General features: G+C 36.7%; 1 protein-coding gene across 1 annotated transcript in view; it reads right to left on the bottom strand.

Annotated features, from left to right (window-relative positions):
* Window positions 1–5935: 5935 nt before the first annotated feature.
* The window catches only part of rgs14a (regulator of G protein signaling 14a), a 36610-nt gene continuing 27369 nt past the window's right edge, over window positions 5936–15176 (bottom strand). The window contains exons 15-18 of the transcript XR_008397849.1: window positions 12600–12689; window positions 10619–10690; window positions 9160–9216; window positions 5936–7152 (exon numbers count right to left, since the gene is read on the bottom strand). The gene's annotated coding sequence lies outside the window, so the exon portion shown is untranslated. The remainder of the gene's footprint in view (window positions 7153–9159; window positions 9217–10618; window positions 10691–12599; window positions 12690–15176) is intronic.

Below are 15176 nucleotides of genomic sequence, written 5' to 3'. Positions count from 1 at the left end.
CTTGTGGCGTAAAGGTGCCAAAATAAGTTATTTGTGAAGAGCGTACTGGATTTCTGCCAACTTTTGTTGTTATTTTCCCCCTCATATATTTAATAGGTTCAAAAAGTCATCAGTGTAAAGTTCAGATCAGACCTGTAAAGTTTACTGGAAACAATAAACAGAGCTCGCTGACATCTTGAAAGTCAACCACACTTCACTGCTTTGGTTTTCAGCACCTTCTCATACTTTTGGATACAACCTGACCTCCAGAACTACCGATCGCAAAGGTCTTTGGATTCTGCCAGCTGGCATCCGAGTCTGCATACCATGCAAACAAAACCAGGGATTTTCCTCCTGTAAGATAGATGGAGAAATTCATTAGAAATAAATATCCTTGTATTTCCTGACCCAGAATGTTTGCTTATGAGTCTACTATGCAGGCTAAAATAAAGCTTACATAATACCCAGTAAAGCACCTTTATTTAGCTCAGCTTGTTCTTTATTGGAGATCCAGGGATCAAAATATCAAAACTGGGCAGCTTGACAAATCTTCATTAAAGTATAAATTTGTACATTTTGTGCTCTTAACAAAACGAGCATTTTGGATGGATAAAGTTATTGGAATATAATGCTGGCCTGGTTCCAGCAGTGCTCTGATCTACACACTTGGAGGGTTCAATGGAGTCAGGAGTCAGTTAATGACTGCTAGTGGATCTGTGGAGTCAGCATCAACACACCATGATGGACCTATTAACCTCACATAAACTAGAAAAGCATGCATGCATGAGATCATCTTAGAACTCTTAGACCTTGTAGAATGTTTGAAGAAAAACAAGTACGCCGAACACTATTTGAATAGGTATGATGTGTGCCTACACAAATAATTTTCAAACCTTACATCACCTGATATGACATTTTAAAAAAATTTGGGATCGGGGCACACTCTGGGCAAACTTGATCTCAAGTTCTAATAAGGTGCAACATTAAAAACTACATAGTGCTTGTTTTTCCTCAATATGTAACATGTAATATGTAATATGTAACATGTAATATGTAGTCAGTTCACCCATAGCCCCATACTGGCTCAAGTCCAGTTTTACTAATCTAATATCGTATATGTCAAGTATCCTAAAGAATCATTTACAAATGGTGTACTGTAACTATAACACCTCAACACATTTTAACAACTTACATTTATGTTTAATTATTTGGAAAATGTTGTTACCCAAAGTGACTTATAAAAAGTGCAAACAGCTGAAGGTGCAACAATGCAAACTATTTTGAGAAATTGAAAAATGATCATAAGCTGATGGACTAGAAATGATTATAGATTTGGCCGAGTGTTAGACTGCGCTTTTTCAATTGGTGGACCGCAGTCCAGATGTGGACCCAGCAAAGTTTATTCAGCAGATCAAACCGCATACTCATGATACGATAAATATCGTCGCCGAGGTGATAAACGTACACTGTAAAAATTTCAGTCGGTTAAACTTAGAAACAAAAGGTCACCTGTTACCTTAAAAATGCGAGCAAACTCAACTTGAAGATAACCATAACGTTAAAAAAAAGTTACGTTTTACAAGTCAAGACACTTCATTAAACATCAAGTTTAATTTTTGTAAAGTTATAAACTTGAGTTTCGAGTTTAAAAATCAAAAACTTGTCATGGCAATTGGAGAAGAAATAAGTTCACAACTTAATGAGTCTATCATGCTTCACAGTGTATGATTACTGCTACATGGCTCCTGTAGCAGATCCTCTGTTGTAACCAATAAAATGTGTTTATGTAAATTATTTAGCTGAGCATCGCTCATCGTACCACTGACTAGCTACAGGGCTAGAGACATTAGCTCAGAAATTGGGAAATGTTCAGACTTTCATAGGTTTTTCAATTTATTTACCCTTTGTCATCTTGGGGGGGGGGGGGGGGGGGGGGTTTTCAAACTCTTAGAATTTGCTTAAGAGGCTGGTGCATCTGGACAATTTCACTGAAAGAGGCTAACTGACTGGCATGGCAGATTATTTTTCCTATATACTGTCAGCAAATTTGCAACATCATCTCATTTGCTTACCAGCTATTGCCTCAAATAAACCACTTATATAATAATAATAATAATAATAATAATAATACTGAAGGTCGCAGGTTCAAGCCCCAGCACTGGCAAGCTGCCACTGTTAGGCCCTTGAGCAAGGCCCTTAACCCTCTCTGCTCCAGGGGCGCTGTATCATGGCTGACCCTGCGCTCTGACCCCAACTTCCTAACATGCTGGGGAATTTCACTGTGCTGTAATGTATACGTCACCAATAAAGACTCATTATCATAATAATAATAATAATAATAATACTATAATAACTTTTAAAGACAAGATTGCGTCAACTTTTTTCAGTCCAGTCACTATACCTTACCCTGAAAAGCTCATTCAAAGTAGGTTCTCCCAGTGGAAGTGCACTATATATATGCACAGAAATGCAGACAGCCAATCAGAATGCACCCATTAAGATTCTGAAGCCTGTAGTCAGAAAAGTGTACAAAAGATATCTGATATGCTCTGTGAGCCCATGGGTACGGTGTCTAAGGCTGAGACTACCAAGGTGTTAAATAAATCTTGATTCAATGTATAAATCTGACAAATCCAGATGAAGTGGAAGGCCTTTAGGTGTTTGCTGAGCGAACAGAGGCACTTTGGCCCCTTGCATGAAGTTCATTCCACAACTACAGAGCCTGAAGAAGCAGCAAGACCTTACATTTTGAGCAGTAGATCTCAGATCTCAGGAATGCTGAATGTTTGGAAGAATTATAAAAAGTCAAATTGAATTGAACGTGAAGTGTAGTTGAAGGAAATTAAATTACATGAAGCTAACATTTGTTTAAAGTGCATTTGGAACCAATACAATGTTCTAAAATAGAGCTTGGCTAGACATTGCCAGTGCTAAAGCACTGAGAACAAATTGGCAGTCAGAATCAGGCATGAGTAACGCATGCTGAGAAAAAAGTAGTTCAAAACTGGTCAAATTTAGGCATTTACTGTGTTTACTGATAATATTCAATGTTTTTTTTTTTAAGCATTTTTTCAGGCTTTTGATAATGCTAGGCAGGTGTTGATGCACCAAGTGAACCAAGAGTGCTCTGAGGCTCTTATACTCTGAAAGTAGGCCTTAGAAAACATTTAAAAAGCTTCCTGAAAATCCCATTTCTATTCACAGTCTGTATTTTATTCAGTGTGTTTCAGGAGAGCTTTTAGGAGCTTTTATTGACCTTAGTTATGTAAATTCCATTTAAAAAGATGCTAAATTGAGTTGCTGCCTCTAAATACAACTTCTAAATACAATCTTCCTGACTGAGAGTTTAATAACAGAAAAGGTCAGGACACGTCACCATTTGGAATTTGTTAGAGAAATTTTAGCTAAAGTCACCTTTGTCCTCCTTTCATTCTGTCTGTGTGGTCAAATATTCTGGATGTTTTATTGGGGAATCATCACTTCACATTCGAGTGTGACTGAAGCAGTTCAAAGTCAGGTGTCAATGACTTGAAGTACTTCTTGTTTTGATATGTTATTTTGGTATGAATGAAACATTCTGTTTCAGCTTCTGTAAAAGATATTCAACATCCAAACTTTTAGCAGTATTCTGCCAAAGGTGTATATATTTACTCTTGGTAAATATGAGCAAAGAAGGCTGTGAAAAATTGTCTATATTGTTTAACCTTGTGATCTTTTCTCTCTTTTTTTCTTTTAAATCAAGAAAAATACTCGGCTCTCGTGGACATCAAACAATTGCAAAGAAAACACAGGTTTATAAAAAAAAATCTTTGTTAAATATAGGTGTGCAACAATTATTGGCACCCCTATGAATTCATATGAGAAAAACACATATTTGAAGTATATTCCCACTTTTTCAATTCATCAGATTAATTTACTTGGTTAGCAGCACAATCGCAAGGCATTTTATCACAAATATCACCAACAAACATACTCATGCACATACCCTACACCTTGCTACATATAGACTGGCCAGACCAGCTGAACATCCTGCTTATTGTTATGTGTATTACCAGTTTAAGCTTGTGGAACAAATGAAAATTTTGATTTATTTTTAGTTAATAGAAGGAGGCAATATCGTCGCTCACTTGGCAGTAATACAAATGAAGAGGCAAGGGGGTGCCTCGTGTCACCCACAATAATGTTTGCCTTATTCATTACTCTATCTCTGTAGATGCATTCCACACTTGGTAGCGTAGTCCCTAACAGTTTACTGGCCACAGTTATCGTTTTTCTAACAGTCTTTTTCTGTGCCTCAGTAACATTGCCAAACCGACAAATTAAGCAGAAGGCTAGAACTTTTTCAATATAAGCATAGTAAAACATTTCATGCATTTTCTGGAGGACATTAAATGATAATTTATTTAAAAAGTACATTCTTTGTTCTGCTTATAAGATCAGTCCACAGGTCCCATTTAAGCTTACTATCAAGCACCATGCCAAGGTATTTGTAGTTTGTAACAGATTGTATTGGCTCCCCATTGATGAAGGTAGGGTTGAAGGACTGTAGGTTTCTGAAATTGATGGACATTTCTTTTGTTTTGGTCTTGTTTATGAGGAGGCTTAACTTCTCACACGAGTTTAAGAAATGGTCAAGAACTGGCCCATACTCCTCTCCCCCATCATATAGGAGGCTCACCAAGGCAGTATTGACTGCATACTTAATAAAGTGCCTGTTAGGGAAGGTGCTAGGGCAAGAGTTGGTATATAAAATAAACAATAAAGGTGATAAAACACAATCCTGGGGGAAGCCAGTGCGAGTCATCATTTTGTCGGAGAGTGAAGTCACTACTCTGACTTGCTGGGTTCTACAACTTAGAAAATCAACAATCCATAAAATCAAGCCAGCTTCAAGAGAAAATTCTGTGAGATAAAATACTGGGTTGAATAGAGTTAGAAGCGGATGAAAAAAAAACAAATAAAATTTTGGCATGAATCTTTGGTTTCTAAAGGTTGTAAAGACTGTGCAATAAGTGCAACAGTGTCAGAATTGCATCTTCCACTCCCCCCAGAGGCTTGGCAGGCAAGTTGCATGAGGTCCGCGAGGTGTTATGTTTGAGATACAACATACCTCTTCAGTAGACGCCCTTCACGACAGCGAAGTCGTGTGGGATTGCCAGATGCCAGTGTGGCCTCTATCTTTTGCTTGCAGCTGTGCTTGTCCAGCTGTATTGGTCTTTTAATCTGTCTCTGTATATCCCTTCTCACTATTTCGTCCTGATTTCTGTAAGCTTTTCTCTTCTGAATTATAAGATTTTTATTTGTTAGACACCCAAGGCTTATCATTTGGATAAACTCTAAAGGTCGTAGAAGGAATCAGAGTCTACATAGAAATGTATGTAATCAGACACTGCTACAAGCTGATCATTTATATCAGTGCTACTGAAGACCTCCCATAATGTGCAGTCAAAACATCCCTGCAGAGTCGTTATGCTGTCATTGTTCCACACCTTCACAGTGTTTTTTTTTTTTTTTTAGGCTTCTCCTTCTCTAGTAGCCTCTGATAGACAGGGAGGAGATAGACCACACTGTGGTCAGACACCACTAGTGGTGGGATCTGGGATGCAGTGTAGGCATCTTTGACAGTTCCATAGCACATCTAAGGACTTATTTTTTCTAGTAGGACAGTTAACATACTGGTTGTATGTATGCAGGCATTTTTTACAGTTATTAAAATCTCCAAGAATAAATTTGGGTGCATCATGTGAAAAAGATTCAAGTTTCTGTGTGAGGGTGCCAATATTAGTGTAGGGCACTGTGTGCACACACACACATAAATAATAATATATATATACATACATACATATACACACACACATTTATATATATATATATATATATATATGTGTGTGTGTGTGTGTGTGTGTGTGTGTGTGTGTACTGAATGCTGTAAATACACTGTAAACACCTTGCATTGAACAGATTTATTTTGAACACTAGCCTACAGAGCATCTTTGAAAAGTAACACCGCCTCCTCAAACCCATGAATACAATATTACACTTGACATCGCAACAGTTCAACAATTCAACAACTACAGTGACCATGCCTAGACGTGGGTTTTGACGGCAAAGCATTTAATGTCATTCAACTCCAGAATTATTGGCACTCTTTAATAAAATGAGCAAAAATGCATTAATTCATTTATTCATCATCAGGACATGTTTTATCCTGGTCAGAATTGCGATGAATCCGGAGCCTATCCCGGGAACACTGTACAAAATATGGGAATACACTCACGATGAGATGCCAGTCCATCACAGTGCAAAATATACACATACATTCACACTTAGGGCAAGTCCAATAGCACTAGCATATCCAATCCACCTACTGGCATGTTTTTTGGGAAGTGGGATGAAACTGAAGAACCTGGAGCCTAGAGAACCCACATGGATGCAAAGAAATTCCACACAGAAAATAACCCCAGCTCTTGATTGAACTGAGAACTCTAGAGCAGTGAAACGGCAATGTTACATGCTGCCCCGAGCAAAAATCACATTCCACAGTGATACAGATTGTCCACCTAAACAAAAGAACTTGGCTTTTTTTAAGCAATAAATCACGCTTATGAATTCCGATTTTTTTTTTTAAATAGTATCTTTCAAAAAAATAAATAAATAAGTATCCACGCATCTACCATGGCTTGTCTTCAATGAATAAATAAATAAAATAAAATCTGATTTGTGGTATAAATAACAAAACGAAGAAAAACTGTTGTCTTTGGCCATTTCATGTTTCCATGTTGCACACATGCACATGTTGCGTTTATACTCATTTATAATTCTATATACAGATTGATTGAGCTGCAGTTAAATACACTATTAAGCACTATCAGTGACACAGCGGAAAAAAAAGTTTCACTTTTCTAAAACAAGCTAGATGTGTGAGGATACGTGAGCATACTGGGCTCGCCGTCATGAAGGGCACCAATAATTTTGGAGTCGACTGTATATAAGCACCATATGACTTACAAGTACATTACTGAAACACATTCAGTTGATATGTGAAGCTCTGTGTGTGTGTGTGTGTGTGTGTGTGTGTGTGTGTGTGTGTGTGTATGCATTGTTCCAGGCTCCTGAATATTACTTCAATTCTTCTGAGGCTGATGTGGGGGTTTCAGATTCTTCCTGACCCTCCTAAAATGAGAGGAACACACACAAAGTTTCATAATACCATATGTTTCCCACACATGACCTCCATATTGGATTCACAGAAGCTCAAAACACCTTAAATTAATGCGTTTTAGTGTTACATTACCCTAATAACAAATGCACGGTCACTGCCATGATGCAGTGACGTAGTGGTGCATTATTGCAACTACAATATAGTATGATAGTACGATTATTAAACTCTAAACAATGATACGATTACGATTTTTTTTTTTTATGGTAACTTATTTCAAATGCATTTGGGGGGAAAACTACAAGAACATCGACTGACCACTCTAACATAGACATTAGTGTTAATGTTACTGGCCTGCAAAAAGAAACCTTACAATACCGTAGTTAATTGGGACTCTGCTGGTTAGAACTCAATTCTTAGCTCTAATACAATGTTATAAATAGTTTTTGTACTACAATTCAATATTCTGTCCCTATTTAAATGTACATAAACGTGTCATATTGACCATGTTAACTTCTTTGTAAAAAAAAGATTTTCTTCATGTCTACTTCTATTGGAGCGTGAGACAACACTTTGATGGATCTGATCTAAAACTGATCATAAGGATTTGCACAAACTTGTGGAGTCCATGCCAGCTCGAGTGCACACCGTCATTAACACCCCCATGAACAGGGGTGCGCGTGTTCAGTATTAAATGTATTTGTGATGTCACACTCCACAGTAGTGGTTACAGACTCATATGAAAGTAGTCAATCAGGGCTGTAAGAATTTGCAGTGATCCATAATATTTCCACTTTTTTTTCCTAGCCTACGCGTTATATATGTTATAATTTTTATTGCGGCAGTTGTACACTATGTTTTACGATCAACAAAGCTCAAGTTGTGCAGTTTGTTTTGTCGCTGTACCAGTTGTATTGTGGAGAGATGTGAATAGTTTGCCCAGTAAGGAGTTCACACCCCTCCTCTTCCCATCATTCTGCTCACCAGCAGCTAAACACAGTCACGATACTCTACACACAGAAACCCAACAGTGTCCTGACTAATCTTATAACAGACTTAGGGCAATAAAATAACGCATTTGTTTATACTGGTTGAAAAAGTCTGATAAGTCGATTTCCATTCTGCTGGCTAGAAATGTTCAAGCAAAAAGGGGACATACCAAATACTAAGAAACTTTGAAATAACACTGAAATTCATGTGAATATTTCAAAGATTCTACTCCCCCACCCCCCCTCAAGTTGTTGTCAATAATATAATTTGTGATGAAAATGATCAGCTTCTTTGTACATATACATAGATATAAATGTCACATTTCAGAAAATAGCACTGGCTTTATAGCTGCCTGGTGATTGTAGGGGTGTGTTTTCTTTTGGAGCATATCTTTCTCGAATGATTTATTTAGATAGGGAGAAAGGGAGGTGATGTAGTTTTCTTTTGTTTTTGTTTGGAATAGGGAAGGTACTTTTGCTAAATTTCAGTGAATGATCTTGTGTTGTTTATAATTTTTTATAATTTTAGCATTATTCATCATGATGCTATTCTCTGGCAGGGAGCTTGTTTTCAATGATTTACAGTACATTCGTATGAAACTGATAAATATTCTGTCTGGCATGTTTGATTTAGGTTACAGCTCTTGCTTCCCACTGGCAATATAAGCTGAATAAACTAGTTTTTAGAGAACCTTTAATATATAACGTAATACATTTCTGCAACTCCACTGGTATTTTTTTTCTTCTTCATAGTGTAAGAAGTTTAATTGTGTTTACTAGAGCGACACGAGTGATAATATTAGTGGTGTGACATTTGTACCACAGTGAACATTGTTTTCTCTGGACTTCAAAAACCATGGTTAACTTTTATAAAGAGACAATGTCCTCACTGTACAGTGGAAGTAATTATTGACATATTGGCTAATCCGTACAGAATAATAAATAAAATGTGAAGGAGCATTTGGGTTTTTTGTTGTTGTTGTTTTTGTCTCTTGCTGACTTGTCCTTAGTTTAAACTAAAGTTCACCTCACCTTCACTTTGTCAAAATCTGATCCACCAGGAAGGGACTTCTGCGGTATGTGGAAGGCCTGAGAAATTAAAAATCAAAATATGAGATCAATAAATATTGCATTTTAATTTGCATAAAATAAAGCTATGCTTATCATCTGGACTTGAAATTACCCATGTAGCTCTTACCCCGCTGTGACCTGTTCAATTTTTATTTAATTATTGTTTTACCTGAAACAGTGACTGTCTACAGGTTCAACTTGTTGCCACGCCAAGTAATGAATAAAACATGACACAACATGCAGCTGTGGAAAAATAACCAGAGGGGTGGTATGATGAGGTGGAGTTACTGTTACCACAGCAATCTGCCAACCAGTTTTTTGTTGTTGTTTTTTTTAGCTAAAGAATGACACCATCATTGTTATTCACATATAGTTACAGTTAATATTGTGGAACAACCAAAAAACACTCCTGTTATTAGTCATTGTTTATTATTAATTATAAGTAGTTCTTATCACTTGCTTTATAACAGCTATAAACAGTCATTCCCTCACCATCCACTCTTTCCGTCTAACTCTTGAAGTTAACAAGAGCAAAAACATGTTGCTCGTCATGTTACTGAGAAGCCAGAAAATACAAAAGCCCTCGGTCCTGAAGAGTAAAACTCAAAGAGCTGACACTGGAGACGGCTTCCATAAATGAAAAAATAACCATCGTCTCACAGAAAGCTTTATTATACCAAATTTTGATTATACAACAGATTTTTAATCTGTCTTAGATTACAATATATGGACAAGCTCCTGTAAATAATAAGTTCTTATAGCTGTTTAGAATGTTTACACTACCTTTATTGTGACATTTTAACCTATTAATTAAACTGAAAAACAATAAGAATCAATTTGGGGGGGATCTAATAAATAAATAAATAAATAAATAAATAACCTGATCGCATAAGTGTGCACACCCCTAAATACTTTTTTTTTTTTTCCACTTTAATTTATAGCTTAAAAATTCACAATAAAGCTAGAAAAGATTCTGACATGATTTATCTTGGTTTCATTTTTTTTACATAATAAAAACCTGCCACTTTAACAGGGATTTGTATACTTTTTATAACCGTATGCACGTTCACTTTTCCTCTTCACACTTTTCTCAAGTACTGCACATCTTTTTGGTTTGCTTTTCAAATCCAGCTCACCACAACTGAACTTGCACAAGGCAAGAATACATAAACTGAACGAATAAACTGTATAGAAAGCACAAGTTACAGAACTGGTTATGAGATATAACGACATGTCAAGCTGAGTGACAAGAATGTGCATGCACAAAGCTCAAATGCATACATCAATGTCACTGCTTAAATGTTCTCTTATCTGCTGGTACCTTTAATTTTCCAGCGAGTGGCCAATTAATCATGTTTCAGTCACAAAAAAAAAAGAACATCAGAAAGCACAGACTGAGTGCTATAGCAGAATCACTCACCTTCTTGGCTTGCTGGATTTCTTCTGTAGACTTGGACCTGCTCTTCACCATATGCTTCTGAGGTGACGTTGTCTGAAGAAATAGAAGACTATTTAAAAACTTTGTGTGTGGAGTTTGTGGAGGGAATAAAAGGTTTTTAATGATTAAATTATTTATAATGATCCCCCCCCAATTTCAGCCGAGTTTTGAAAAACATCTGTCTTGAGTTTTCTGTAGGAGATAAAACTACAAGAAACGAACTCATCTCCACTATTGCATACAAAAAATTGCACATTATGACCCAATACATAGAAATATTTACTACGTGCAAGTGTGTGCTTAACAATATCGTGTAGTAAAAAAAATGTCTGTGTTAAAATATTAGCAGTCCTGTATCGGAAAAAAAAGCAAGTATTATTTTAGAGCCCCCTGCTACCCACAAGGTGAATTTGCTAATTTTACACCTCCTCCACCTACTCCTGCAAATAATATTATAATCCAGTAGATAATAAATAAATAAAAATAATCCAGTGGATTTCATTCCCATGCTGGTAATTTTTTTTAAATCTTCTTCTAAGGAATCTGTTACAGTTTTAAGGCACAAAGGCGACACCTCAGAGCTCTCTACTGGCCCTATTGGTAGTCGTGCTGGTTCTGTCAGTTATCTGCTACAAGCTTCTTCCCTTTTGCTCCATGGGTCATGTTAAATGATAAGCGTCCAGTGCTTGTTGCATATTTAAAATATATCCCAGCACCTAGGGTTTTTTGTTTTTTTTTGTACAACATGAGTGTGAACCAGGGGTCATCCAGGTTTTTTTTTTTCTTCAAACTTCTTTTAATTGTAAAGATTCAGAACTCAAAGTCATCAATAAACATAGGCGGCCTTGGCGTATGTGCTCTAGTGACAGTTTTATCATAGACCATTTCGAACAGTGTGAATCTTACCTTGTGAATTTATTATGAAAACACAGTGTAGACAGTTTTATTGTCAGAATAATTCATTAACCCATGCTCCAAAGTCTTTCCACGATATATGAAACACATTTTTCAGAAAGGTAGGCTTCAAGATGCCTTGAGTAATATTAGACTGTGAGAACTGCTGTCCACTCCCAGTCTCAGCCCCAACGTGTACCGACACGCTGATGAGCCCTGCTCTGAACACATTACACACGCAAAATGGGAAAAAAGTACTGTACAGTTTTCATAAGGTAAAATATTAATGTACCCATAATGGTACAACTGTAGTCCTTAATGTCCAATTATGAATCCCAAATGAGTTTTAAAGATTCACTAAATCCTCTATGTCCATGGTGCCCAAAATGGAGTCATCAGGGGAGTCACCAAGGATCCATGAAACATAGCCAGGGAGATCACAGTTTTTATTTTTAAATCAGTGAAGGGAAGAAAACATTCCACTGTTATCAAAGTTATTATATTTAGTCTTATGTTTATTAGCAAATTTTAATTGAATTCAAACCTCAATAACTCAAACATTGTTCTGATCGCTTCCTGGCTGCAAAAGATTTGAGAACCACTATTCTGGGTTCTCGAGCTAAAGATACCACTTATAGCACCACTGTAATTTTTTTTCTTTTTCCACATGTACATTTTACTGCATCAATTACTGTACTATTTGCACATACACACACGTATGTGTGTGTGTGTATATATATATATATATATATAAAAAATTCATATGTTACTTTGTATGTTGAATAATGTACTGCACATCTCTTTGAAAAGGGTGTATATGGAAAAAATTACTTTCCCAGAGTCTTAATATCATAACGTGGGTATAATGATGAGATGTAAAGAAAGAATTGTCTTTGTCTATGAATAAAAGACTGGATACACGCTGTGGACTCATTTGGTTGCATTCAATCAGCCAGCCTTTTTAATCCACTTTTTTGCTGTTTATTTATTTATTTATTTATTTATTTGTGTTTGTTTGTTTGTTTGTTTGTTTGTTTGTTATTGTTGTTGGATCCAAATCTGTGTTTACCTTCTGCTCCATGTTGGAAAAGTGAAGCAGGGTGCTGGAGGATGCTGGAGGGAGAAGACACACTCTCTATCTTTATCGCTCGCTCAGGGTCTGTCAGTGTGACACAGCAAAAGCACATTAGGAAGCATTTAATGCGACAAGAACACACAAATGTCACAGTGTATGGACATGCAATCCATCACCACTAGAGGTCACCTGTTCTGTTGATCCATTCTTATGAATGAATAGCATTAGGATATTTAGCTAATGTAGGATGGGTGTAGATTAGTCATAGAAAATATGTTCACAAGCATGAATAAAAACCTGCTACATTAGTAATAAGCTGTAAAAAGGTAAAGCCCAGACATAATATATGAAAGCAGCATAGGTGTCAATGCATACATGATTATGAGTATGAGCATTGATCTGCCAAGGCCAGAGGGGACAACTGGTAATAACAGAGGCCAGGTCACCATGGAAACACAAGAGAGTGACTCTGAATATTAAATTCTCTCTCTCACACAAACACACACACACACACAGTCACAAAACGGGTAATTAGAAATTCACAAGTCCTATTTTGCTTGTATTTACTCGTTTGTGAGTCGCTTTGGATAAAAGCATCTGCTAAATGAATAAATGTAAATGTAATGTTCACTAGAGGGCAAGTTATCATTTAAATTCACCAACACGTTCACCCTTGTAGTCAATGCTCGAAAATGATGAACCTCACATCGTTATACAATCATGCCATCTGAATGACTCATTTTTATCATTCTACGTTTACGCTAATGGGTTCTCTATAATCTGAATGAACACAGGAAGTGGAAACATTTCTACTATAATTACACTCCTAGTATAATAACGTTGATCGACCTTGTAGGCGTAATGAGTTTTTATTTTATTCCTTCAGAAAACTCAAGTAGTGATCTCAGAAGCATGGTGCTTTGATAAAGAACAGAAAGCCCTAGTGACTGAACATGGCCACGGTCCTGACCTATTTGGTGACCTAGTTTTACTCGCCACCACTCCATCCACACCCCTACCAGTGTTCTAGACCCTCAGGCCAGTCAGTCATATCCGTAACTTATTCGGTGTTGCATGCAGTGTCTGTCTGTCTGTTTTTTCCCCCAAAATTATTTATTAAGATTTCGGTTTGGTTTTTGTGCATACATACAGCAAAAAAGGAGAAGACATCATACAGTATTTTACAGTATATAAACTATATTAAAAATATAAAATATGATTGTCGTATATACAGTATGCATGCACAAAAACCCAAGCTTATACTCTAACGATGCACTCAACGCCAGGCCTTGAAATACTTGTTAGTTTTCCAAGTACTGCATGGCGTACACACTCAGCACTAACTTTGACAACACTGACTCACACATCATGCATGCACTCATCCTCAAGTTTTAAATGTCATGCTTGCTTTTAATCATGTAGATGAATGGTATAGAAGTGTGTTCAGATCAGTCCAGTTCACTCACTCAGACTGTCACACACTAATTTTTTATATATATATATATATATATATATATATATATATATATATATATATATATATATATATATATATATATATATAAAATCACATACACACACGAGACAATTCTGTGGTTTTAGCATAGCGAACTATAAAGGAATTGTAACCCTCAATAAAGTCAAAGCATGCATTGTTTCTATTTTTTCTATTTTCAAATAAAATTTTAATGCACAATCCTGATAATTTTATTATATTCTAAGCAGCATGTAAATAATGCATTTAAGTCATTAAGTGACTGTATATCCTTATAATCCCAAGGTGTTTTTAAGACAGTATATAGTACCTATGCCTACAGTCTATCCATCAGACTGGAAATCAAATTAAAATCCCAGCCCCTCAGGCTCTGAGATGACTGATTATTTTTCCTCTGTGAAGAACCTTGGAAATCGTCTCTTAAATGTAATAGAAATTCTACTGTGAATTCTGCTGAGGTGCTACCTGCCTGCTGAATCAACCCAATCTGATTCTGTACTGGGTAACAATGAAATCTGAAGGACATCAGCAACACTCGAGCACACAGAGTCATAGAAAAGCGTGAATCGCCACCTGTATGTCTGTGTCTCGTTCCCCCCCACGTTCTGCCGGTCTGCTTGCCCTTCACTGGTTTTGAAACCAGTGATGCATACAAATACTCAGATCAACACATATGATTGACTCTCTTGTTCTCTCTCTTTTACACACACACACACACACACACACACACACACACACACACACACACACACACACACACACACACACACACACACACACACAGGTTATCATGCATCCAGACATTAATAAGTCAGAGCTACTATTATACACAGGGAAAAATGACAGTCTGTATTTTAAAGCACTCAAGCATTCTGCATTGTACAAACACCCCCAGTAAATTATTCCAAGAATTAAAGAATATAATAAAAGAGGAAAAAGGATGATTCTTACCGTCTCCTTCCCCACCTTTGACAGAGAGGCTGTACTGCCAGATGATGATAATTCTATGTCTCTAGTGATATGCCTTTCCTCTCTCCATCCCTCCCTTCCTCTGCGTCTCTCTCACACCACACCAC

This window comes from Ictalurus punctatus, chromosome 14, assembly GCF_001660625.3.
Source record: "Ictalurus punctatus breed USDA103 chromosome 14, Coco_2.0, whole genome shotgun sequence".
In the NCBI taxonomy this organism is placed as follows: Eukaryota; Metazoa; Chordata; class Actinopteri; order Siluriformes; family Ictaluridae; genus Ictalurus; species Ictalurus punctatus.
Note: the sequence above shows the minus strand (reverse complement) of the source record. Positions and strands in the feature narration are given on the sequence as shown.